The sequence below is a fragment of the Chroicocephalus ridibundus genome, chromosome 6 (assembly GCF_963924245.1).
Source record: "Chroicocephalus ridibundus chromosome 6, bChrRid1.1, whole genome shotgun sequence".
Taxonomy (NCBI): Eukaryota; Metazoa; Chordata; class Aves; order Charadriiformes; family Laridae; genus Chroicocephalus; species Chroicocephalus ridibundus.
The window spans coordinates 71,564,031-71,577,333 of NC_086289.1; the positions used below are offsets into that span (position 1 = coordinate 71,564,031).

The 13,303-nt window shown below is 50.2% G+C and overlaps 1 protein-coding gene and 1 long non-coding RNA gene across 3 annotated transcripts in view; both read right to left on the minus strand.

The window, feature by feature from the left end:
- The window catches only part of PLD1 (phospholipase D1), an 81,904-nt gene extending 81,088 nt beyond the window's left edge, over window positions 1-816 (minus strand). The window contains exon 1 of the mRNA XM_063337499.1: window positions 72-816. The gene's annotated coding sequence lies outside the window, so the exon portion shown is untranslated. The remainder of the gene's footprint in view (window positions 1-71) is intronic.
- Window positions 817-3,377: 2,561 nt separating this feature from the next.
- LOC134516844 (uncharacterized) lies at window positions 3,378-10,245 on the minus strand. Of its 2 annotated transcripts, XR_010071467.1 has the most exons (4): window positions 10,074-10,245; window positions 8,813-9,001; window positions 6,886-7,114; window positions 3,378-4,260 (listed from the first exon to the last, which is right to left on the minus strand). It is a non-coding gene; the product is annotated as an uncharacterized LOC134516844 (long non-coding RNA). The 2 variants fall into 2 exon arrangements; XR_010071466.1 differs by lacking the exon at window positions 3,378-4,260 and having other exon boundaries at window positions 5,376-7,114.
- Window positions 10,246-13,303: the final 3,058 nt, after the last annotated feature.

Consider the following 13,303-nt stretch of genomic DNA (forward strand, 5'->3'; position numbering starts at 1 on the left):
AACTAAACCTCGTGCCAACGAGTGCCCCGCTGAGCCAGCCCCGGCAAACTCCCGCTCCAGCCGGCACTTACCTGGATCTGAACTAAATTCCCTGCAAAGTCTCCAGAAATGAGGTGACACGCTGTGCTGGGATGTCAGTCCGTGGGACGGAGCCAGCAGCGTGAAATCCCGGCATTGCCAGGGCGGGGGCAGCTATTCCCGGAGCCCCCCTGGAGCCTGGGGAGAGGACCGCCGCGCCTCTGCTCTGGGAGGCAGCTGACCCACAAGATGGGTGAAGTTGAGCGATAAGCGGGCGCAGAGACGCCAGCAGCAGCGCGGCATCGCCCGCCGCCACTCCAGCTCTCCGGCGCTTCCTCTTTCCGACGTCACTTTGGTGTCACACCGAAAGACCAAAAAGCAAGCAGCTCATGGCCGTTGGGTTTTGTTTTTTTTTTTTTTCTCTAAATAACTAGTTCAATTTTTATTGTTTTAAAGGTGGGAAGGAGTGATTTTTTTATCTCAGAGCAACGGGGGAAAAAATTTATCATATTGCTGCGTCTAATCATATTAAATGGAAAGGAAAAACTCCCTGCAGTTTTCAGAAAAGCGGGCAAAATTAAGACTCTGGCCAGCCTCTTGTCATCATTTTTAACAGATCTGTGCTGCGAACGTGATGATATTACTTTAAAAGCAGGTGGGCAGAGGTAAGGAAGCGAGGGGCTACATGGTGATGGCAGAGGAAAAGGTGCTTCAGGACTGCAAGTTCTGGTTCAAAACACCCAGCCCCTGCTCGAGCATGCTCGTCTGGTATGAAACCACTCGGCCATTCAACCGCATCCTGGGCTGCATCAAAAGAAGCACAGCCAGCAGGTTGGGGAGGTGATTCTGCCCCTCTACTCCGCTCTGGTGAGACCCCAGCTGGAGCGCTGCATGGACGTCTGGAGTCCCCAGCACAAGAAGGACATGGACCTGTTGGAGAAGGGCCAGAGGAGGCCACGAAGATGCTGGGAGGGCTGGAGCCCCTCTGCTGTGAGGACAGGCTGAGAGAGTTGGGGGGTGAAGAGAAGGTTCTGGGGAGACCTTAGAGCCCCTTCCAGTCCATACAGGAGAGATGGGGAGGGACTTTTGATGAGGGAGTGTGGCAATAGGATGAGGGGTAATAGTTTTAAACTGAAAGAGGGGAGATTTAGATGAGATATGAGGAAGAAATTCTTGACTGTGAGGGCAGTGAGCCCCTGGCCCAGGTTGCCCAGAGAAGCTGTGGCTGCCCCATCCCTGGAGGGGTTCAAGGCCAGGCTGGACGGGGCTTGGAGCAACCTGGGCTGGTGGGAGGTGTCCCTGCCCAGGGCAGGGGGTGGGACTGGGTGGTCTTTAAGGTCCCTTCCAACCCAAACCATTCTATGATTCTATTCCAAATTTGCTAAAATATCTTGACAGGGTATCTCTGCTTTGCTTCTGCTGCCCACCTGGTGCCAGGGGAGCCACACACACACAGCATCCCGGTCCCACGGGGGACACGGCTGGCCCTGGGGAGACTTTCTGAGAGCAAAGTGGGGAGAGAGCACACTCCTGGCCCCAGGACTGTTGGGCAAGACAGTTGTGGCATATTTAGGTGTCCAAATATTGATTTCCCTGCAAACAGCCACCGCCTGCCTGGCCCCTCTGGGTTTCCTCAGCTGCATCTCCCCCAGCCAGCAATCTACTACATCCATCGGGCTACTAAGAGCTGCCTGGCTATAAGTATATATAAATAAATTTTATATAAATATAAACACTGAGCATCGCATACAACGTTCACGGAACTGAGAGCCTTTAGGGGAAGAGGTAGCAAAGGATGGTGCGGTGTTAGTGGCTGAGCTTCAGCGACTAAAACTTGCTTCAGCCAAACTGGAGCACAATGCGGCTTCCCTGCCGGCAGCAATTAGACACGAGCGTTGTCTGATTGCTCCCTGCAGCAACTGCACTTTGGTGTTTTCCTCCTGTGAGCGACAGGGAAACGTCGTAAGTGGAGGGGGTGCGATACCTTTCACAGATTTACCCTCGGCACGTGGGGACGTTTCTTACAAACTCTCCAGAAGTGCTTGATTCAGGGCTTTTGAAAGGTTGTCTCATCTTCGCTCTGAATCACTTTTCTTCTCCGTCTTCTCATTCCTGACACAGCGGCTTTTGTCAGGCCGGTGGTTCAGGCTGAACCCGCAGAGCGAAGCCCTCCTGCAGCTTCATTGAGCGCTGAAAAGGAACGCGGAGATTCCCTGGGAGAGATCTGAGCGAAAACCCTCTGGAAACAGAGTATGAAAAAAGGCAGACACGGGTTAGGTTTGTCGTATTTACGTTAGTATTTATATTCGTGCTAGTACTTGTTTGAAGGTCAGTATTTATTCCAGTAAACTCTCGCCATCGGTGAGCAGCTAAGTCCTCCTGCCTTGCTTAGACGGGGAAAAGCGTGGTGTTCTTGAAACGCCAGCCTGACTTTTCACGTCTGCACCCCAAGTCCCACTGCATTTTTTAAAGCACTGGAGATATGATGCTGCTCGTTACCCACCTCCCTTGGCTCGCTGGAAACCCAGCCAGAGCTTTCTGTGACAGGAATACCAGCCTCGGACCTTCCAAGCTGCTGATGACGTACTCTGCTATCTGATTTTTGGGAGGCTCCTCGTGACTCCGGACACAGCCCTTGAGCGCTCAGCGTCTTGAAAAGCAGATTTTAGAAGCACGTCGTAAAAGGAACACCTTCAACTTCTGATTGCAAAACCCAGAGATCCCTTCAGGAGATTACAGCCCCCGCGCAAATAGGTTTGTTGAGGGTGGTACCGCTAGTAATGACTTTACTGACTGAGACAGCACTTGCTCAGCCATAGTCTGGGCAAGGACTGGCTTTAATTAGGAGCCGTAAGGCTTGTTAAGTGACCAAGTATGGGACTGAGTCACATCACATGAAAAGGTCCGGAGACTGCTTAGGGCCACGGAGTTAGAATCATAGAATAGAATCATAGAATGTGTTGGGCTGGAAGGGACCCTTAAAAGCCATCTAGTCCAACCCCCCTGCCCTGGGCAGGGACACCTCCCACCAGCCCAGGTTGCTCCAAGCCCCGTCCAGCCTGGCCTTGAACCCCTCCAGGGATGGGGCAGCCACAGCTTCTCTGGGCAACCTGGGCCAGGGGCTCACCGCCCTCGGTGTAAAGAACTTCTTCCTCATGTCTCATCTAAACCTGCCCTGCTCTAGTTTAAACCGTTGCCCCTTGTCCTATCCCTACTTGCCCTTGCAAGCAGTCCCTCCCCATCTCTCCTGGAGCCCCTTTAGGGACTGGAAGGGGCTCTAAGGTCTCCCCAGAGCTTTCTCTTCTCCAGGCTGAACACCCCCAACTCTCTCAGCTGTCCTCACAGCAGAGGGGCTCCAGCCCTCCCAGCATCTTCGTGGCCTCCTCTGGACCCGCTCCAACAGGTCCATGTCCTTCTTGTGCTGAGGGCCCCAGAGCTGGACACAGTGCTCCGGGTGGGGTGTCACCAGAGCGGAGTAGAGGGGCAGAATCACCTCTCTCGACCTGCTGGCCATGGTTCTTTTGATGCAGCCCAGGAGGCCAGTCGCATCCTGGGCACTTTGTTGGCTCACGTCCAGCTTTTCATCCACCAGTACCCCCTGTTAAGTCCTTCCTCTTGAAATCTTTCCGAGGACAGTTGCCCTGGGAGGAGGAAGCCAGCGGAGTGTTTGGCATTGCAGCGGGTACCACAAACGTGTCTGGTCAGAGGCTAAAGAGGAGGATTTTGTGGACTCCTAAGAACAGACACGCTGAGATATTACTTTAGTGGAGACACACGGCTGGGGAGGGCATTTCTTCCATTCTCACATAGTCCCTAAACACTTTTTAACACCAGCCAAGCCCTTTAAACAGCAGGTTTTTGCTTGGGATTTCGCAGTGCCTTCACCCCGTGACCTTACGACGCTCTCCCCGTGATGTGCACAGAGCAGTGAGCGAGCGGAGGCTGTGCCCAGATGGATGCAGAAGGGCAGCGGCAGGACCTGCCTCTCCCGGCGCACGGTCCCCTCCTGCCCACCCCAGAGGCCTCGTCCCATCCTCCGCCGTGGCCGCGCAGGGTGGAGGAAGCCTTTTGAAAGATGCGACAGAGCCAGCGAGCCTCGGTTCCTGGTTTGGGGGTAGATAAGGTGTCTTCTGGGAATTGTAGTTCCTGGGGAACACGAATTTGCAGCCTTCCTCGAAAGGCGAGCCAGGAAAGCCGGCAGCCCGCGACCCTTTCCATCGCTCCAGCGCAAGGGAAAACGTGCTGAAATGAAGAGAGGGAAATTTTTATAGGCAACTCGGAAATTAGCAGGCTGCGGTAGGAAAACTCGATCGCGCTTAGGAGAATTAGACACCAAGGAAGAAACTCCTTCCGCCTCGACGAAGATCGGAAAGAGCTGGTATTTCTTGGACTCCACAGTCAAAGGAAAATTAGCCTTGGGGTTCTCGAGGAGGTATAAGGTCTGCTTGAGGAGAGATTGGTGGCTGGCCGGAGACCCAGGCACTGCTGAGCCCTCGTGGCTTAAGGGATATGAAAATACCCCGGCAGAGTTGAAGAAAACAGCTTTGCAAAAAAGAGATGGAGAGTTTGGACCCCGACCTCCGCCCGCCCGGGGGAGATGAGCTCCTCTGCCTCCGGCTTTTGCCCAGGGATGAGGCTTCGGGGCGACGCATGAAACAGAGCTGTTAAACAGAAACTGCAGACGCTGGCAGAGGAAGAACCCGTTGGTAAGAGTTAAGAACTACTGACATAACGCGTACAGCAGTTGTTTGTGGTTTACATGAGCTACCGCAGTGTTTGTACGCTGAAAGAGGGGGAGGAAGTGTTTCTAAGGACGGCTGTGAAGGACGGCACACAGCGCAGGAGCCAGGCTGATAAATCAAAGAGCAGACACTACCTTTGCCCAAAGCTTCAAGTGCTATTTTTGGGAAAGCGGTTTATATTCTTATTCTGGAAAAGACTATTACATCCTTGTTTGTAAGAAGAACTGCTGTCCTCTGGCTACGCAAAACTCAGTACAATGTGTTCTGCGGGAAGCCTGCATGCGTTCCCTAAAAGTCCTGGAGCCCACCAGGAGAATGACCACTTTTCATTACCCTGCTCAAAGCCACCTGCACGGCCACCAGCCCTGCAAACCCAGGCCCTTCGGTCCATGCCTGGTCTCGGCCCTGAGCTGTACAGGTCCCAGCAGATCCAGGCTCTTGCTGGAAAGCCGTATTTGCGTTCAAGCAGCTCAGCTCTGGAGGTCTTGGTTTTGTTACTGACCTTGGTTCGCCTGTGGCTGCTGCAACGTGTCCTCGGCAGCTTCTCTGCGCCTGGTCAGAGGGCTCTGCACGCCCAGAGCCGCTTCGCTTGGGAAACCACCATTGCTTGCCCTGCTCCCCTGGTTTGGGGTAGAGCATCAACAGGAGCATTGCGCTTACAAACCGAACGCTAAATACTGTAAATAATAACACGTGAATACATTTACGAGCTGAGTGGGGCCCTAGGACAATAAGGGGAGGTTGATGGTAGCTCATTCGTTAACATCTGCGCATATTGGCAGTAAAGCTGACACCAGCAGTCAGAACCACAGCCTTACAAAGACCTCTTAGCCATTATTTTCCACTTTTACAAATTTAGTTAGCTCTTTTCCCCTCAAGCAGCACAATACAAAAATATTTTTCCAGGTAATGTAGCCATTTCCTAGTTAAAGAAGCGGAGAGAACGTTAAAACAAAAAAGCACGCCTCAATTAAAACTGTTATTCTCATTTTCTACGTGGAGATTTTGGCAACTGCTGCTTCTCTGAAAGGAACAATCTTCTTGTTTAGCACGGGCTAAACATGGGCTTATTTATTCATGGGCTTCTAAACCCGAACGCTAATGGATGAATTCTGGAAAGATGGAGTTGAATATGAATCCCCACGTCTTTCTCTGGCAGAAGTTTAGACGGTAACAGCCATATTTTCCTTTTCAAAAACAAGCTGCTGCGATCTCTGGTCCTCCTTCCCCACAGCTGGCAGGGCTCGTGCACTTTTGGGAGGGGGACATTCTGCATTATAGGAGGGCGCTGAACAAAACCGTAAGCAAAGGATCAGAAGAAGGAAGAGAAATACGATAGTAACGTATAGCCAAGAAGCACCTCCGGATCAAAAAAAAAAAATCCCTTTTCTTTCTCCCGAAATCAGAGCTGGCCAGGAAGGGTTTGGGCTAGAGCAATGGCCGAGAGGGGCACGGCGAGGTGGGGGCAGCGGCTCTGAGCCCCCCCGGTTAAGCTGCTGGCGGAATCAGGGCTTTGGGATGATGCAGCCACCGCCGGGGTGTTCCCAGGTAAGGGACCCGCGCGGAGGCAGGGAGAGCAGCACGGAGCTCCCGGGTCAAGGGCTGGGTTTGAGCCCCGAAAGGCGGCCGTTCGCGTTGGTACGTGGTGATTTCTGCAGGAAGGTAATCTTTGCGCCGGTAATGCAGCCCAGCGCCTGGTTTCCAGAACAACCTGCTAATGGGGTTATTGCTTATGTTAAATTGCGCTATCCAAATAGAAACTTAAGGGCCTGATTTTCTGCTGTTAGGAAGCCGAAAGTTAATGACAGCAGCATACAGGTGACAAGACTGAGTAAAGACTCAGCTATTGTACCAGCAGTTCAGCCTGTCTTTCCCAGGAAGAAAACGTTTCGTGTATCCCATGACACCGTCCCACCATGGAGTTTTCCTGGGGTCCTGGATTTCCCGACACTGTGATGTCTGCCCCCAGTTTGAGGTGAATGAAGTGCTGTTGACCGGCCAATTATTCAGTATAGCATCTCAGCGGTAGTATTAATACCTTCCCCGTTCAGTGGTGTAATGTTTTATGTGCAAAATGCATCTGAGGCTCAATAAGCCTTATTTCTGAGTCTTACTAAATCCTTACCAGGATTTGGGAAAACCAGCGTTTGTAGAGAGGGCGCCTCCTGCACTGAGCTGCCGGTGGAAAGAGATGGATGAAGAAACACCCCAGAATCCACGGGCTCGAACCAGCTCCTCTCCAAAACAGCCCTTCTCTGCCATCTCCAGAGGGGGCTGAGCAAGAGTCGTTGTCCGGATGCCGGAGATGCTCAACAGATGCTCCTCAGATGCGCCGGTAGCTCCGGGCAGCTCTGCTGCAAGGGGTGTAAGGTGCAAGAAGATAGATAGGGCCGTTAAGGTTGAACTCCTGAGCACGCAGCTTACCTCTTTGTTCTACAAGCTGGTCTGAAGCTTCTCTTTCACAACACCACCTCATCTGGGTTTAAGGACTCCAAGTCATAACGGTTCTACCATCCTTGCTCAGGAACCGCTCTCCCTAATTACCCTTTTCAGCTAGAATAATTCAGCTTTCAAAGGTGCATGTTTGTATTTCAGCATTTACCTGTGCGATCTTGTTACGACAGCAATGCTCTTCTACCATCAGGTATTTTTTCATAGGCCTGGAAACTCTGTTTATAGCCCCTGTCCCCGCAGTGGGCTGCATTTGTGAACACATCCTCCCTCTAATACATGCACAGTTCACTGCAGGTAATTCAAGGGGGGGTTGTTTAAACTGAAAGCATGGAAGCACCCCGTTGGACCACTGGATGCAGGTCGAGGAGGACCGAGCAGTGGGACACCCACCAGCAGTTCGCCTCCATCCCTGGGGCACCTCAGGTTTGTCCTACGGCGCTGCGGGGACGGCAAACGCACGGGCACATTTGCCTTATACAATACAAGAATCCCAGAATGGTTTGGGTGGGAAGGGACCTTAAAGCCCACCCAGTGCCACCCCCTGCCCTGGGCAGGGACACCTCCCACCAGCCCAGGTTGCTCCAAGCCCCGTCCAGCCTGGCCTTGAACCCCTCCAGGGATGGGGCAGCCACAGCTTCTCTGGGCAACCTGGGCCAGGGGCTCACCACCCTCACAGCAAACAATTTCTTCCTCATATGTCATCTAAATCTCCCCTCTTTCAGTTTAAAACCATTCCCCCTCGTCCTATGGCTCCCCTCCCTGATCCAGAGTCCCTCCCCATCCCTCCTGCAGCCTCTTCAGGTGCTGGAAGGCTGCTATAGAAGCGCCAAAAGGCTCCGGCTCTGTCTGTCTTTGATAAAAAGGCAGGCAGAGAATTGCCCTCTCCCACGAGCCCCAGCGCCCAGCCTATGAGATAATACAGGCTGGCCTTTTCTTTGCAGCTGTATTGTTTTAGTGCTTGGAAAACAGCAGCAGGCTGAGCAATGAGTCATCTGTCACTAGATGGGGTTAAAGTAATTTCCGTTTTCTGTTGCCATGGGGAAATCAACGTCCTAAGATTTGTCCTTTCTCCCACTCAAACGTGTGGGAGTAGAAAGCCTGAAACCCATCAGGGCTAAACATTATTATTTTTTTTTTTTTTAAATTTTTTATATATTTCCCCCCCCCCCCCTTATAAACAAACTTCCCTCTGTGGCCTTGCAGCTGTCAGTCTGTTCCCGGAATCGTCCGGTTAACAATGTCATTCCCCTTGGATTGCAAAAAATCCAGAAGCAGAGTTTAAGCAAATATTTGACATTCATATAGGAGTTGCTTCATGTTATCACTTACAAGAGTCTCTGTTGCTTGTAAAGTTTTATGCGTACATTTGAGGGGGTTATAAACTTGATATTACACAAATAAAAGAGAAACTTAAAAAAAAAAAAGTAAATTAAAATAGTAGCTCACCCGGCATTCACAACACAGCGAATAACAGAAACAGGAAAGAGGAAATTGCAGTAAATACCACTTAAAAGCCTCACTAATGTATAGCTTATATGAGTAGCAGCATAGCAACATCTAGTGTTGATCAGGGATATAGCTGGAAGTCATCATCATACCTCATTAACGGCAGTCGGATGAAATCTGCCGGCAGGGAACTGTTTTTTCCCGGGCCACCGCGGCACCACCCAGCCACAGCCCCGGCTCCTTCTCCCGGGTGTTTCATAACGTGTCATTTTTTTCGCGCTCCGTGTCACCGCCTTTGCAGAAGTGCAATCCTCTGGTAAGGCTCTCAGTCTGCCTAGATCCTTATGAAAATTATTGTGGTTATATCTAAGGCCCGACTCAGTAGGTCTACAGGTTTAAATGTGACTCAGCGCCAACAACGGCCAAAACTGTTAGCGTCTGAACCGGTAACAAGAAAGCAATTTCTACCCCACAGCCGATCAGGTTACCGACTGCGTCGTCAAACCCAGGACCAATTAGACATTGCTGTCAAATGGGGAGAGCGCTCGGAATTACTCCTTTCCCTAGGAACGAGCATCCAAGCGTAAGGAGAAGGCTGGGTTTCCTCTCTCCTGCACTGCCCCGTGGATTCAGGGATTACTGCCTTATGCGCAGTTAAAGACCATTTATAGAAAAACTGATGGAGGCGCCTTCTAAATCCCTCCCCATACCCCATCTTTTCATTTACAAGACACCCGATGCTGAAAGTTCCTAGCTCCTTTGACGGTATACATTATGGATTAACATTAGTTTAGTTTTGATTAGTTAACTTCACATTAGTTGGGGTTTTTAGTTTAGGTTTAATTATTTTTAACGGCTTTGTTGAACTCGCGCAGTTTCTTTCACATAAGCAAGCCCTTATAGCAGGGCTCACTGAGGACTATTTAAATAAAATAATTTGCCTCCTTAGATTACAGCTCCTATTACATGGGGTTTGCTTCATCTTCAGTAAAATAACATCCTTTGGGTTTTCTCAAACAAAACAAAACTCATGAATGGCTGCTTTCCAAATCCAGCTCTGTCTTGCAACACCCCGTGAACAGATTTTTTGCCACGTTTAAGTTTATTACATGATCTAATTAGCATGACTGTGTAGGTGCGTGGAATGCACTGGGGGAGAGGAAAAATACAAGTGTACAAAATGCTGTTATACAATTTGCTACGGGGACAGAGACCCGCATCATTCTCCAGATGCTTTTTTTTTTTTTTTCCCCCAACAGGATTTTTGGGAGCGAGGAGTTGGGCAAGGAAAAAGAAAGGGCATTCAAGTCCATAGCAGGGGAAATGGCGAGAGCGGGAGAGACTGAATGCCACCTGATTTTTGGGACTTAAAAATGTAATTACAACTTAGAAAGGTATTCATTCTACACTCACGTTTGTTGCTTTGGTCTCCAGGTAAAACAACTCAGTAAAATTCAATGCACGACTCAAAGCAGGGGCTGCAAACTTGTCAGCTACGCTGCGAGGCTCGCTCCTCATCTGAAAATGAAATACGACTTCTAATTAATAGGAAGAAAATACAGATTGTTAGCCACCCCGGCCATGAGAAAGGCATTAGGGTGTCTACTGGAAACACGCTCTGCTCCGCGTTGTTGAGATGTTCACACTGCCCTGACCAAACTAGATGGGAAGCTGAGTAACACAAAGCTTTGGGGCTCTCTTTCTTCCTTCTGCATGCACGAAATGACATTTTAGAGTTACGTGTGATCTTTCAGAGCCTTTAAAGGGGTCAGGCACATCTGGCAGGCCGATCGTCTCCTTCAGGAACATGAAGTCATCCTCCAGTTTGCGTTCCCGAGTCAAGAATGTGTAATTTTCCACGTGTCGCTTTACTGACTTGCACATTAAACAGAGATTAATATTAATTTCATAGAAGACTGGGCACATTTAAGGAAATTGCAAGCCCTGCTAATTGTGTTTTAATTAAACTCGAACAGCGTTTGATGAAGAGGGCTGATGTTACTGGAATAAACACGCTCCACACAGCCTGCTGCGCTGCGCCATAAATCAGTTCAGTGCCAAATCCCCCCCAATTCCCCGAGGGGGTGAATTGGGCATTAGAGCATCATCGAAGGCGTGAGTTCAATGGTAAAACTGCCACTTGTTAGAAGCGCCATTCTGCTTTCCCCCTGCCGTGCACAGGGGACGTTGTCATTGCGGTGGCCTGAGGAGCCACCACCGCGGGAGCTGGCTTACCCCAAAGCGCAACCGTCCCATCTGAGTCTCCTGTAGGAGGAATTGGGATGTGTCCTGGGGTACGTGGAGGGTACCCAATGCCACCCTGGCCGGTGGCAGCACTCCAGCGGGGAGGCCGCAGGTCTGAGATGGGTTTGGTGGTTATCAGCAGCGTGCCCCGGGGATTGCACGTGATAAAAGTACACAGCACAATTGCTTTGCCTCCTGCCATCAAAATGTTTGCTGTGGCAGGAAGGGAGAAACAGGGCTCCAGCCTGATGAGCAGTGGGAGGCTCCCTGCCCTAATCCCTTTGAAATCAAAGGCCTTTCCCCCTTCACGCCCGGGAACAGATCCTGGGAGCGACCTCCAGCCCCCAAAGCGCCTCTCAAAGCTCTCCGTGCCCTTATCTCTCGCATTTGGGGCAATCAAAGACACCAACAGCATCAGCTGCGCCGTACACTAGATTTCAAATCACAGGCTGGAGCCTATTCCCTGCTACAAACACGTCACACCAAGAATAACTCTCCCTGGGGAGAAGGTGGTCCCGCTCCGGAGGACGCAGCCGTGTCCTGCAGAGGCTGCTGGCAGCGAGGGGCAGGTCAGCGATGGAAACAACAACCCCGGCTGCTGTCAGCAACTTTCTGGCTCTCCCTGCCCCGGGAAGCGGTCCGTCCTCTTGGGAAGTGGGATGAAGGAGTAATTCAGAAATCACAGGATGGGCTTTCTGCAGCTGAAAGTGAAGGGCAGCAAGTCTGGGGGGGAAAAAAAAAAAAAAAACCAACAAACAAACCCCAACCTATTCCCGGGGGTGAAGTGGCCTTATTTACTACACTGTAATGCCTTCTGTTTCTGTAGGAACATCTGAAGATAAACAGAATAGCGCTTCATCGTGCCAGGTAAACAGCTCCCACATGCCATGGCTACGGTCTCTAAGGAGCTTCTGTTTATTATGAACCGTCTCTGCCTCAGCTTTAGCTACAAACCCTCGCTGTGAATCCGGCGGGGAGAGGCTCACAATGAAAGTGAAAGCCTTGTATGAAGTTACCAGAGGGAAACTTATTACCTTTGGGATTATAAAGTCGTCCCCCCCCTTTTTTTTTTTTTTTCTTATAAGCCCTGGTTTGTTGGATGGCGTATTTGCCTTGCCAGTCCCATTTGGAATGGAGCTTTGGTAGGCAGAACAAAAGTGTTATCAAAGAAAAGATGTTAGTGATGCTACAGAGACTTTCAAAAGTCAACTACGTCTGAATTATTTATTTCCTAGCTCCTGTGAACTCCCTTTAAGCAGAGAAATGCTTGGAATTACATGAAACTAAAGCGAGAGGCTCCCTAGAGGCTCTTGGTAAGTTTTACATTTGCAGTAAATATTGCTATATTGATTACCACCATGACCTACTGATTTTTAATTTCCCTTTACAGAGAAATCCCAAACTTTCTCGTTCTGAACGAAATTTGGATTGTTAAAAGGGTACAAATGTAAATCAACATCCCCAGGGTTATGCTGGTATAATGGAGATCATTGGTTAGCTCTTCCCCTTGGTTCATTTCCTAAGCTTTTGCATTTCCAAAGGGATGTTGTAAGTGATGCAACAAGACAAGTACTCCAAGCTTTGCAGAGCAAAAGCTCAGGTAGGCGCGGGGCCATGAAATCCTCGTCCTCCTCCCTGGGACCCGGTGTCTCCTCACGGAAACCTGGGGTCTCCCGACAGAAACCACCTGGTCGCACAATGTAAAAGCCGATGAGGTTTTCTGGGACGAGGTCCTGTAGCTGCCAGGGTTAAGAGGCGCTGGTGGCCCTGTGGCAGCGGGTGAAGCACTTGAGGAAGCTGAGTCAAAATTGGGGTTGGAGAAGGGCGAGTCCTCTCCCCCTCACCCCAATGGTTGGAGAGGAAGATCTCCAGGGGACTCCTACCTGCGGTTTTCCAGTGGACTGGGTAGTATCGTGATTTGGATGGTAATGATTTAGCCATGGTAAGCCATATACCAGTTTGTTCTTTTCTTTTTAATCCAAAAGGAGAGAGAAAAAGTTTTTTCACGGCACTGTCATTTCTGATGTCCTCATACCAAGGATTTGACTGTAGTACTTTATGGCTTTCCTAGCCTTCCGTCAACCTTGGCATGTTTATTTTTCTTCAAACGTCGCTGTTTGCAGCACGCCAACAAGAACTGAAGATCTTTTAACACTGATATTTGTTTACCAGAGACATCAAAGCCTTTTTTTTTCCCCCCCTACAAGCCTTCTCTGAGTCGGTACAATCTGCAAAACCAAGGTGCGCTTTGTGGAGAGCAAAATAAAACCACAGAGCACTGAAGATACAGATATTTTCTTATCTGAGATTCTAAGTTTAGCTCTGCTTCACCCCTCATTCTTCAGCTTCTCAAACTGTTTGTTCCTATCCGAGAGCCCTGCAGTTTCGGCAGACCTTCC